Raw genomic sequence first — 12,092 nt, forward strand, 5'->3', positions numbered from 1 at the left:
TTTCAGACAATTACTTACAAAAAAAAATGGAATGGCTAAATGGCTCAAAAAAGGTCCAATGGGATCAATGCAGCTCTCTTTGACTTCTATGGGACCTAGCAAATTTTTGTATTAGAGTTTTTTGTAGCTTTTACCCTTCACAAATAGTGATGGGCGAATTTATTCACCAGGCATGTATTCACAGCAAATTTTCACATTTGACCACCCAATCATTTTTTTACGAAACGGAGGCGAAAATTTGCAGTAGAAATTGCAACACGCATAAAATTGTCACACGTCACAATTGCTGTGCACATAAAAACTGTTGTGTGTCATATTTATTCGGATGCCCATTGACTTTAATGCATTTGGACAAAAGAGTCACGCGTATAAAAATTGTCACTCGTGTCAAAATTGCTGTGCGTCAAAATTATTTAGACGCCCATTAACTTCTATGCATTTCATAAATTTTTCTTATTTTCACAATTTTTTTTCAGTTTTGGTGAAACTGAACAGATTCGCCCATCACTATTCACAGATCTAAAAATTCCAAAGGGTTTCTAATATAGGGGCCGATTCACTAAATTCGAGTTAAGGATTCGAAGTAAAAAAACTTCGAATTTCGAAGGTTTTTTTGGGCTACTTCGACCTTCGACTACGACTACGACTTTGAATCGAAGGATTCGTAGTAAAAATCGTTCGACTATTCGACCATTCGATAGTCGAAGTACTGTCCCTTTAAAAAAAACTTCAACCCCCTAGTTCGGCAGATAAAAGCTACCGAAGTCAATGTTAGCCTATGGGGAAGGTCCCCATAGGCTTGCCTAAGTTATTTTGATCGAAGGATATTCCTTCGATCATTGGATTAAAATCCTTCGAATCGTTCGATTCAAAGGATTTTATCGTTCGATCGAAGGAATAATCCTTCGATCATACGATCGCAGAATTTGCGCTAAATCCTTCGACTTCGATATTCGAAGTCGAAGGATTTCAATTCCTAGTCGAATATCGAGGGTTAATTAACCCTCGATATTCGACCCATAGTGAATCAGCCCCTAAGTGTAGTCGGGGTGAAAAACTTGAGTATTCGAATTGATCAAGTTTCCAGTGAAAAAAAAACTTTAACAGCATGAAGGCTATTAAAATCTTCAAGTGGTTCAAGGGACCTCTGCCATTGACTTCTACATGACCTCGACAGGTTTTAGATGGTGTATTTTCACAAGCAAGCTATTTCCAGCTTCAGGGTATAACAAATTTTTAATAATAATAATAAAGCTTTTTGTTATGCTATGGGATTTTAAAAGGCATATTTATCAAAGGATTAACTTTAACTTTCATCCATTCATAAATACACTTTTAAAAATCCCATAGAAATGAATGGAGAGTGGTGGAATTTCACTCTAGAGGACTGTGGTGAACTCTAACTTCACTCTTTGATAAATATGCCCATATGAGAGTGCGCCATTTGTATTTTTTATTAGAAAATACATACACATTATGTTGTCAACCATCCTACTAATGCTCCAAGAATTTTTCTGAGCAAATGGGTGTTTACCCGAAATTGCTCCTGGTCTGTCTTCTGATGGAGCCTTGATTATTATCTTTGTGAGTAAATAAGCATTTTCCTAAAGTATGATAGGAGTTTTACTGGAACATTGTAAATGCAACTCTTAAGGTAATATAAGGAGCAACATTTGCTGTTGATCTTATCATCATAGTTGCTATGGGTTCTGTCACCTGGGAAGCCTTTACAACTTTTATTACACATAGGGAGTTAGAATTGTATTCCCCATTAACAATGTACCCCTCATTTGTTGAAGTACAGTATGTTTTGCTTTTATAATTACTTCTGTGGGGCAGATGTATCAAGGGTCGAATATCGAGGGTTAATTAACCCTCGATATTCGACTGCCGAATTAAAATCCTTTGACTTCGAATGTCGAAGGATTTTGCGCAATTCTTTCGATCGAACGATCGAAAGAATAATCGAACGATTCAAAGGATTTTAATCCATCCATCCATCCATAAAATTGTTAGCAAGCCTATGGGGAATAGTCGAACGATTTTTAGTTCAAATCTTTCGATTCGAAGCTGAAGGTCGTAGTCGAAGGTCGAAGTATTTTTTTCCTCTATTCCTTCACTCGAACTTAGTGAATGGGCCCCGTAATGTTTACAAATTGAGTCCAAACTCCTGGTTGATGATGCCTTCCCTGCAGACTTCCAAATCAACATTACTGTCTCAGAAAGTGGAGCATTTTTGGTCATTCTAACTCTTGAATAACTACCTAAAAATCACAGAGTTTGTTCCTCTACCCATGCAGATAACATATTGCATTTTACGACCTGGTTGGCATTTCTATATATTACTAACATTACTCTAACAATGATATAATGTTTTTGCTCAATTAGCTGTAGAACCCAGTAGAGCCGAGATCATCACAGCAGTAAAAGAAATCAAGGCTGGGAAAGCAGCAGGTCCAGATGGTATCCCACCTGAAGCCCTAAAAGCGGACGTCATAACAACCACGAACATGCTATACCCACTGCTTCAGAAAGTCTGGGAGCAGGAAAGTGTGCCAAAAGAGTGGAGGGAAGGGCACCTGGAGAAACTTCCCAAGAAAGGCGACCTCTCCAACTGCAACAACTGGCGAGGCATCATGCTCCTATCTGTACCTAGCAAGGTACTCACACGAATCATGCTGCTGAGACTGAGAGAGGCTCTAGACAAACGACTGCGAGATGAGCAAGCAGGCTTCAGGCAGGACAAATCTTGCACGGACCACATTGCAACATTGCGCATCATCATAGAACAATCACTGGAATGGCAGTCTCCACTTTACACAATCTTTGTAGACTTTGAGAAGGCCTTTGATAGCGTAGATAGAGAGGTCGTCTGGAAACTTATGGCACATTATGGGATACCACCAAAATTCATCTCCATTATCAAACAACTTTACAACAACTCCACATGCCAGGTTGTGCATAAAGGAAAAATGACAGAGCCTTTTGAAGTGCGGACGGGGGTGAGACAAGGCTGCATGTTGTCACCAACCATCTTCCTGTTGGTAGTAGACTGGATTATGAAGAGTTCTACACAAAATGCCAACACAGGAATCCACTGGTCCTTCACTAAAATCTTGGAGGACCTAGACTTTGCTGATGATAGCCTCCTGTCGCACAGACAACAAGATGCACAGCAGAAACTCACACGTCTATCAGAGGAAGCAGCAAAAACTGGCCTCAAGATCAACACTAACAAAACAGAAACCATGAGGATTAAAAACCAGCAGCAAGATCAAATCCAGCTGCAAGGAGTTGACATTAAGGACGTGGATAAGTTTGTCTACCTGGGCAGCGTAGTAAGCAAGGATGGAGGAGCAGATGAGGACATCAGGAGCCGTATCAACAAAGCCAGACATGCATTTAACACCTTACGTCCCATCTGGAACTCCACTGCCCTTTCACAACAAACCAAAATTCGTATTTTTAACACCAATGTGAAAGCAGTCTTGCTTTATGGTTCGGAAACCTGGAGACTGACCATGACAACCACAAGTAAGCTCCAAACCTTCATCAACCGCTGCCTACGACACATCCTACACATCAGATGGCCAGAGAAAACTTCCAACATCAGCCTATGGAAAAGATCAAAACAGATCTCCATCGACCGAGAAATCAGAAGAAGAAAGTGGGGCTGGATAGGCCACACCCTCAGAAAAAGTTCTGACAACATCACAAGGCAAGCCCTTGAGTGGAACCCACAAGGGAAAAGAAAAGTTGGCCGGCCAAGACAGACATGGAGGAGGTGCATGGAGGCTGAAATGAAGGCAGCCGGATGGACATGGGCTCAGCTGAAGAAGACCGCTGCGAACCGAGTTCGTTGGAGGAGTGTCGTTGAGGCCCTATGCTCCCCACTGGAGCAAACGGACTAAGAGAGCTGTAGAACTCCTCATTTTATCTTCTCATCCCAATGTACTTCAGTGTTTTCTTTGTTATGTTGGTTATGTGGCTGGGTAAATCCAGCAATTGATTTCCAATCTGATATGATATAGTTAATGTTTTATTACCCTTTATGTGTGGTAACCTAATAACAATACACACTAAGCCAGTTGTCTTTCTATACATGTTAGCAAAATCAATATCATGTTCCATAAATATGTATTTTTAATGAAAGGAACTATTAACATTCTATTCCCCCGGTGATTATATTCTTACATCATGAAGTTGTGTGTTTTTAAAGGGTGTTTAGCAGGAATGACCTCATCTAATGGAATGTGGCTCCATGGCTTGAGCATGCTGGGACTTAGTAAATAATTGGTTTTACACCGCCGGTACTGTAAACATGAGATAATTAAAACATTTTACAAATTTATGTATTCTCAGCTCTGTGAAGATATAGTCATTCTAAAAGGCTTTTTATTCATTCTTATTTTATTACAGTTTTCTTGCTGAGGAGCAATTGCCATCAAATAATTGAGTTCATTTCTAGCAGACTGTTACATTTTCAAACAGTAATGGCCTGACTTTAATGTTTACAACAAAACCAGGTCCTTCCTGAGTGCCTACTGTAAATAGCATCACATGTATTCTTTATTATTGGTGAAACTCTTATTATGAAAGGCTATTGGGGTTCCAGTCTTCTTGAGTTGGGAACCAACACCTGTTAGTAGATGACACGAATCGGCACCCTAAATCCAGAACCCAAGCTAAGCTCCCTGGTCTCGGCTCTCACTTCCACCTATAACCGCTGCCTTTCACCTCGGGAGGAGCCCTCGGCTAATTGGATGTCGCCAGGTCTTATTTGAGACAGGAGCAAAGCTAACAGTTCTGGACGAGCAAAGGGGCACGATCGTCTCACCAGGATACTGGAATGGAAGAACACCTCAGGAGGGCAGGCCAGACAACACAGCGTGGAATGGGCAGGACGGGCCAGCACAAGCACATTAGAATAGTCAGACAGGCCAGAATCAGGATTGGAGAGCGTAGAATAGTCGGTGGACAGGCAAAGGTCAGATTGGAGAGTTCGGAGTTAAACAGGCAGGCTATGGTCAGGATTGAAGATATCCGAGTAGTCAGGCAGGCAAGGGTCAGGATTGGAGAGATCAGAGGAATCAAGAAGGCAGGCAAGGTCAAACACAGAATATCAATCAGAATTCACGAGGAATAAACACCCAGGAACTTGATAAGAGAACCTAACAACGAACAGTTGTTAGGTTTTAAACCTTTGAATTTTGTGATGTGATGACGTCCTGACGCCAGTGTATAAACCCAGAAGCGCGCCGGCGCGCTTGCATAGGGGAGCCGGCACCAGAAGGCATGGCGGGGCCCCCACATGCCAGAGGACACACCACTGGACCACCAGAGTAAGCGGAAGTTGTTACAGTCGATTTCTACACAGTTCGATAGCTTTGGAATATCCATTGCAACCAATAAACACTAAATTCTGTTCTGACAGGGGAGGGTTATTTACAAAATCTGAATTTATCTCTTTATTTAAATTTAAAAAAAAAACCCACCAAACTAATACCCAATTTTACATTATTTATTATTAAAAAAAGCTCAATTTAATTGGTTCGGGTAAAAACTCTATTAAATTGAGCGAAAACCCAAATCGTAAGCTTTTTTCTGCCTTTTTTCCCCAGAATCGCTCAATTTTTTTCTGCCTTGTTCCAGAAAAGCCTGAATTTTTCAAATCTGTGCCCAAAATGGTAACATTTTCAGTTAATACACAACCTCGGCAGATCTGAGATGGCAGATTTTTGTATTCAGGCTTTACTAAATCTCAAAAAATTCAAGTTTTGCCCCAAAAAGCCAGACCGAAGTTTAGTAAAGAACCCCCTAAGTTTTATTTCTCTAAAACTCAGAGATTTATTCAGTGCAAAAAAACTCTGATACAAACCTCTGGCAAGTAAAAGCAGTAGAGGTCCTAGAGAAGTCAATGGGAGCTGCACCGATAATGTTGGACTTTTTTTTAGCCATTCAGACATTTATATCAGGATATTTGCATGAATATGTGGTTTCAGTTTAGCTCGTGTTATGGAAAAAAACAGATGTTTTAAGAAAAAAAATGTATTGGCTCTTCCCTTCACTCCAAACCCAGAACTCTGATTCCCCTGGGTTTGAGTTTATCATTCTCATATTACAGACACCAATTCTGTGGATACAACCAGCTGTTTCTCCATGAGTCAAGTGGCTAGGTTTATTTTAAATTGATGTTGTTAAAGATACATTTTAAAATCTGAGGGAAAACATTGGTTTCCAAGCTTTCTTGTATTTAAAGTGACATTGTGTCAGGTATTGCTGGGATTCGAGCCGGAGACCTTTGGGTTTCTGGCTCGATGCCTTAACCATTTGACCAGGTGAGCAGCCTGTAGGGCTGCTCGCTACGTGTAACCTGGCCTCTGCAGTCCCAGCCCAGCTGCCGCCTGATTGGCCTCTCCAGCCCCAGCTCAGCTGCAGCCTGTTTGGCATCTACAGCCCCAACCCAGCTGCTGCCTAGTTTAATCAGCCAATCAGGGCTGACTCTTCCCTATTTAAGGGCAGCACTCAGACCACTCCTTGCCAGAGCATTGTATGGTTTTCTTAGTACTGCGGCAGCGCCCCTAACTAGGTAGTTCTAGCTCTTGCCCCTTTTCCCTTGTTATTCCGCCTTGTCTTGCTTTATCTTATCTTGTACCTTCCCAGCCTTGACCTTGATCCGACCGTACCTTGTACCCCTCCTCTTGATATCTTGCTCCAGCCCTCTCTTGCTATATCTTGCTCCAGCCCTCTCTTGCTATATCTTGCTCCAGCCCTCTCTTGCTATATCTTGCTCCAGCCCTCTCTTGCTATCCACTCTAGTCTCCCTCTGCACTCTATCCCCCATCCAAGCTGTTCCGGTTCCATTCCTGCCCCGTCCAGTCTGTTCCTGTTGAGTAGTCGCCCTCTTCTTCCTGCCTAGTCCACTCCTGATCTTCACCCTCTCCGTCCTGTTCTGCACCTGATCCAGACTGACTCTTCGCCCTCATCAACCTGTTCCTGCTTTACCTTCAAGTGTTCCCTAGGCACATACAGCTCCTGCGTCAAGGACTCGCCCTTTCCCTTCAGTCTCTACAGCGCCCCCTACCTAATCCTTGACACATTGGCTGTGCATAATCTAATCATCCCTTTACAATATGGTGTCAATTAATGATAGAAAATGTTCAACTACAGCAACAGCACAATGGAAAGTGCCACAACAAGCTCAACTATCTTAGCAATTTTAAGCATATCCCTATCTTAACTTGTCCACTGCTGCTTAATTTAAGTGTTACAAACTATTCAAAATTAGATTTACACTTATATACATGGGTGTTACAGCCAACTGGATACATTTTTACTGTACCCCAAAACAAACAACTGCATCCACTCATAGCAATTGTTTCCCAATCAGGCGTTTTGAATTAATTCTGGTTCAGTTATACATTATATATTCGTTTGATCATAAAATTTATTAAAAATGCAAAGTTTCAGATTTTGCCTGGATTTATGTATTTTTTCTCTCTACTGAGTTTTTATTCTAGAACCTTTTTCATGCATTCCCATTTTTCTTTGACGCCACGCTTGCTGCATTTTCACACCAACGAAAGTGGTAATTTTCAATAATAGTTTATTCACAAAACAGTATTGCAACGCGTTTCGCAGGCATTTCCTGCTTCATCAGGCAATATGGAACGGGAACAAAAACAACAGTGTCTTTGTATAAACACGCCAGGCGCCTCTGTTTAATTGTGAATAAACTATTATTGAAAATTACCACTTTCGTTGGTGTCTGCTTGGAGGAGGTAAGTTCATTACTACCTCCTCTGAATTAGCCATTGGGTTTTTAAGTGCTTTTAGCTATTTTTATCCTTTTGGCGCCTCTGTTTTGTCTTACTACCATAAGTCAATGGGAGAAGCATAAAAAACCCAAGCAGATTTTATCGTAGTTTGTAGCAGAAAATGATAAATAACCCCCATAGTGTACTTTGCACTCTTTAAATAGGTGCCCATTCTAAGTAAATTGTGCAACAAGAGATACAGTTTTGGATGCCTGAACAAACCAGAACTTGCACCTGTCAGATGATTCTAGATGAGATCTCTATATCAATTCAGAGTATTATTGTTAACTGGAGGTAATACCAGCCAGGTGGCAACCCTAACATGGTTGGACTGGGTCACCATGGAGAGGGACATTGGGAAAAACCTGGTGGGCCCTGCTGACCCAGACCAGCTCCCATCTCACTACCAGATACATTTGGTGATCCATTCAAACCCCCATTCTTAGCCGCAAGGAGGAAGTAGAAGGTTCACAAGGCAACGTGAGCAGGGATGGATGTGTTTGGGGACCTTTTAATGGAGGTTGCCAGCAAGAAGAAGAGTTGTGACTGGGATAAAGGACCCTGAGGTGACAGTCCCGGCAGGCCCTGGACACCTCAGTCTGACACTGAACCCTAAGTCCACCTGGGTTTAGTTTGTTTGGTTAGCTGAAGTCCAAAAATATCAGAGGGATCTTCCCCAGTGGGATGTTGTAGGGCAATAGGAGATACATTACAGAAGTGCAGTCATTGGTAGCAACCAACTAGATTTAGCTTGGAAGAGTCCACTACAATTTAGAAATTGAAATCAAAGATCTGTTTGGGTACTTAGGCATCTACAGCATGCCCGCATGTTAGCTTTTCATTTCGTATAAAAACCATTTTCATCACAGACAGACCCAATTTTTAAAAAAAAAAAAAAATGGAATCTAAAGACCTTGACTTAGTTGACTGACGTTCATACCTGCTAAATATTAATCACACTCTATGTACAAATGAGGCAAATGCACGCTGGTTTAATTAAAAAAAAAAGGCAAACGTCATTGTCCGTGTCATCTCCTTTGCACAGAATTCATGGGAATATCTACAACATATATTATCAGTTAATCTGTCTCAAATCCCGAGAATGTAATTAGAAAGATATGCACTCAAGCTTGGCTTTGGGCCGTAACCCAATCTTGTCATAGAAATCTCTGCACGAACAGAGCCACAAACAGGAAACACAAGCGGTACTGGAACACTTTCTAATTGAAACACGATAACCTACGGGCTTTGCCATTAAGCACTTTTTGGTGATCAACTCGGTATATTTAAATTTCATTATTAAATATTGTATTACACAAAGCAGCTCTAAAAAAATGAAGCCTTGCATGAATAAGATTGGCATGGAGAGGAAAGCTGATATTGGGAGAAATTGGAGGCGAAATTGCAAATAATATAGTAGGATCATAATATATTTAGGTAAAAAGAATGAATTTATGTATTTTAAATCCATGCAATTGATATGCTGAATCCAGGATTGGGACAACTGAACAGGACAAGTTTTTGTTCAGAGCTGATATCGCAATGTCGGAATTGAATATGCAAATTAGGGTTCAGGTTTGGTTTAGTAATCAGCTGCAGTGTTTTGTTGAGGAATATTACTATCCATGCTGCAGGGGTATAAACAGGGCAGCCATCAGGGGGGGACAGGGGGGAGAGCTGTAGGGGGCCCTGAGGGTAAGGGGGCCCCCCATCTTAGCCGGGCCCCCCATCTTTCTGAGAGCTGCTGACTTCGGGAAGGCATGGATGTTTAAGGGGCCCTGGCCACCAATTATAATAATAACTATAATGGGGGGGGCCTGGCCACCAATTTTGGCCACCAATTTTTTTTTCATGTGGGGTCCTAGCCACCAATATTTTTTAATGGGGGGGCCCTGGCCACAAATGTTTTTTATGGGGGGCCCTGACCACCAATATCTTTTTATTTTTTATCAACATGTGGGAACCCTAGCCACCAATTTTTTTTTGTTTTTTTACTGTGTGGTGGGGAGGGCAGACCTGTAGGTGGGGGCCCAGGAAATTTTGTCGTATGTGACCCTGCGATTTCTGATGGCGGTCCTGGGTATAAACACTCACCAAGTTGAACTAGTGGCCAGTGCAATGGCTGCAGAACCTCAGTGCAGGGTGTGGCAAACCGAATAACGTATAGAAAATGAACATACGGGCTCTCAAGGATCATCACAGGGGTTATCAGGTAAAAAATAAAAATGCACAGTCAATGAAATAAAACCACTGCAAACTCCCCCCACATGCTGTATTCCTCAATATGGCTCCACTAACATCCCGGGTACTCAGTCACCAATGTTCCAACTGTAAATTCACTCCACTCAAAACATAAAGCAGGCGGCACTCCAGATAAATGAAAAGGTGGTTTATTGGTTTATATCATAAGCCTATGATTAAGGGAGTTCCTCCCGAAACGTATCAGGTGATGTTGGTCTGTGACCTGTTGCAAAAAATAAAGAGTAAAGACGTTATTTTAAGGCCTTAGACATGAAATGCGTAGGGTTTATGGAGATGGCTTTTTAATGTAACTTTGAGTAAAGATGTTATTTTAAGGCACAAAATGTGTAGGGTTTATGGACATAGCTTTTTAATGTAGCTTTAAGTAAAGAAGTTTAATGTAGCTTTGAGTAAAGACATTATTTTAAGGCACAAAACGCGTAGGGTTTATGGAGATTGCTTTTTAATGTAGCTTTGAGTAAAGATGTTATTTTAAGGCACAAACTGCGTAGGGCTTATAGAGATAGCTTTTTAATGTAGCTTTGAGTAAAGCAATTTTAATGTAGTTTTGAGTAAAGAAGTTTTAATGTAGCTTTGAGTAAATACATTATTTTAAGGCACAAACTGCGTAGGGTTTATGGAGACAGCTTTTTAATGTAGCTTTGAGTAAAGCAATTTTAATGTAGTTTTGAGTAAAGAAGTTTTAATGAAGCTTTGAGTAAAGACATTATTTTAAGGCACAAAATGTGTAGGGTTTATGGAGACAGCTTTTTAATGTAGCTTTGAGTAAAAAGTTTATTTTAAGGCAAACAATGATTAGGGCTTTTTTTAATGTCGAATTGAATAAAAACATTTTAAATTTTTTACCCGGTGACCCCTGAGGTTATCCCTCAGTGCCTGTATGCTTGTTTTCTCTGTTGCAAAGGGATACGTTTATCTGCAGCAATACGTTTTTGCTGGTGATAGAGAATAATACATCATATTATTTTTGGGGCATTGCCATGGGCAGATTAAAAAAACTGAGAGAGACAGCATGAGTGGACTCAGTGTCGGACTGGCCCACAGGGATACCAGGAAAAATCCTGGTGGGCCAAGGTGTCAGTGGGCCCTTATGCTGCTAAACATTTGGCCTATTTCATGGCCAATCCCTATTTCTATGAGAAATAGATGGAATAATAGATTATAGTGTGTAAAGAAAAGAGACTAGGAGAATAGAGGTTGAGTGAGGAGAGAAAGATTAATATTACTAAAAGTGGGCCCCTGTTCTAAGATTAATTGGTGGGCCCCTAATCAAAGGTTTTTGGGTGGGCCCCTGATGTCCCAGTCCGACACTGAGTGGACTATTTATTTCCAGGGCAGCCCAGAGAGACCCAATTTTACTGACTGGTTAAAACATTGTATCTACAATTATGCTTATATGGCAGATCCAGTCTGGACTAGTCGCCTGAAGGATAAGGCTCAAGACTTGAGGGACAGATGTTCAGTCTATCCAATATTTCTACTAGACCTTTTGAACCACAGTTAACCTAGTGCCCTATACACAGACAGGTGTGTTGGGCAGCACTTGTACAGGGGCAATAAAGTTCACGTCACCAGGGCATGCGGGAAATGACTTGTCTGAAAGAATCCCCAAAACACTTTCAGTTGCCTCCATATATGAAGGTCTACAACTGTTGCTGAAATATACAAGTATAGTTATGGGAACTGTTATCCAGAATGCTTGGAATCTGGGGTTTACTGGATAAGGATCTTTACCTTAACTCTGCTAAAAAATAATTTAGACATTATTTAAACCCAACAGGATTGTTTTGCCTGCAATAAGGATTAATTATATCTTAGTTGGGATCAAGTCCAAGCTACTGTTTTATTATTACACAGAAAAAGGAAATCATTTTTAAAAATTTGAATTATTTGGATAAAATGGAAAGACAGCCTTCCCATAATTCTGGAGTTTCTGGATAGCGGGCCTTTCTGACTGCCCCTTCAGTTCCTGATCCTCCTCGCTGTGTGGTTAACCCGCCCCTATATGTCATT

This window comes from Xenopus laevis, chromosome 5L (assembly GCF_017654675.1).
Source record: "Xenopus laevis strain J_2021 chromosome 5L, Xenopus_laevis_v10.1, whole genome shotgun sequence".
Taxonomy (NCBI): domain Eukaryota; kingdom Metazoa; phylum Chordata; class Amphibia; order Anura; family Pipidae; genus Xenopus; species Xenopus laevis.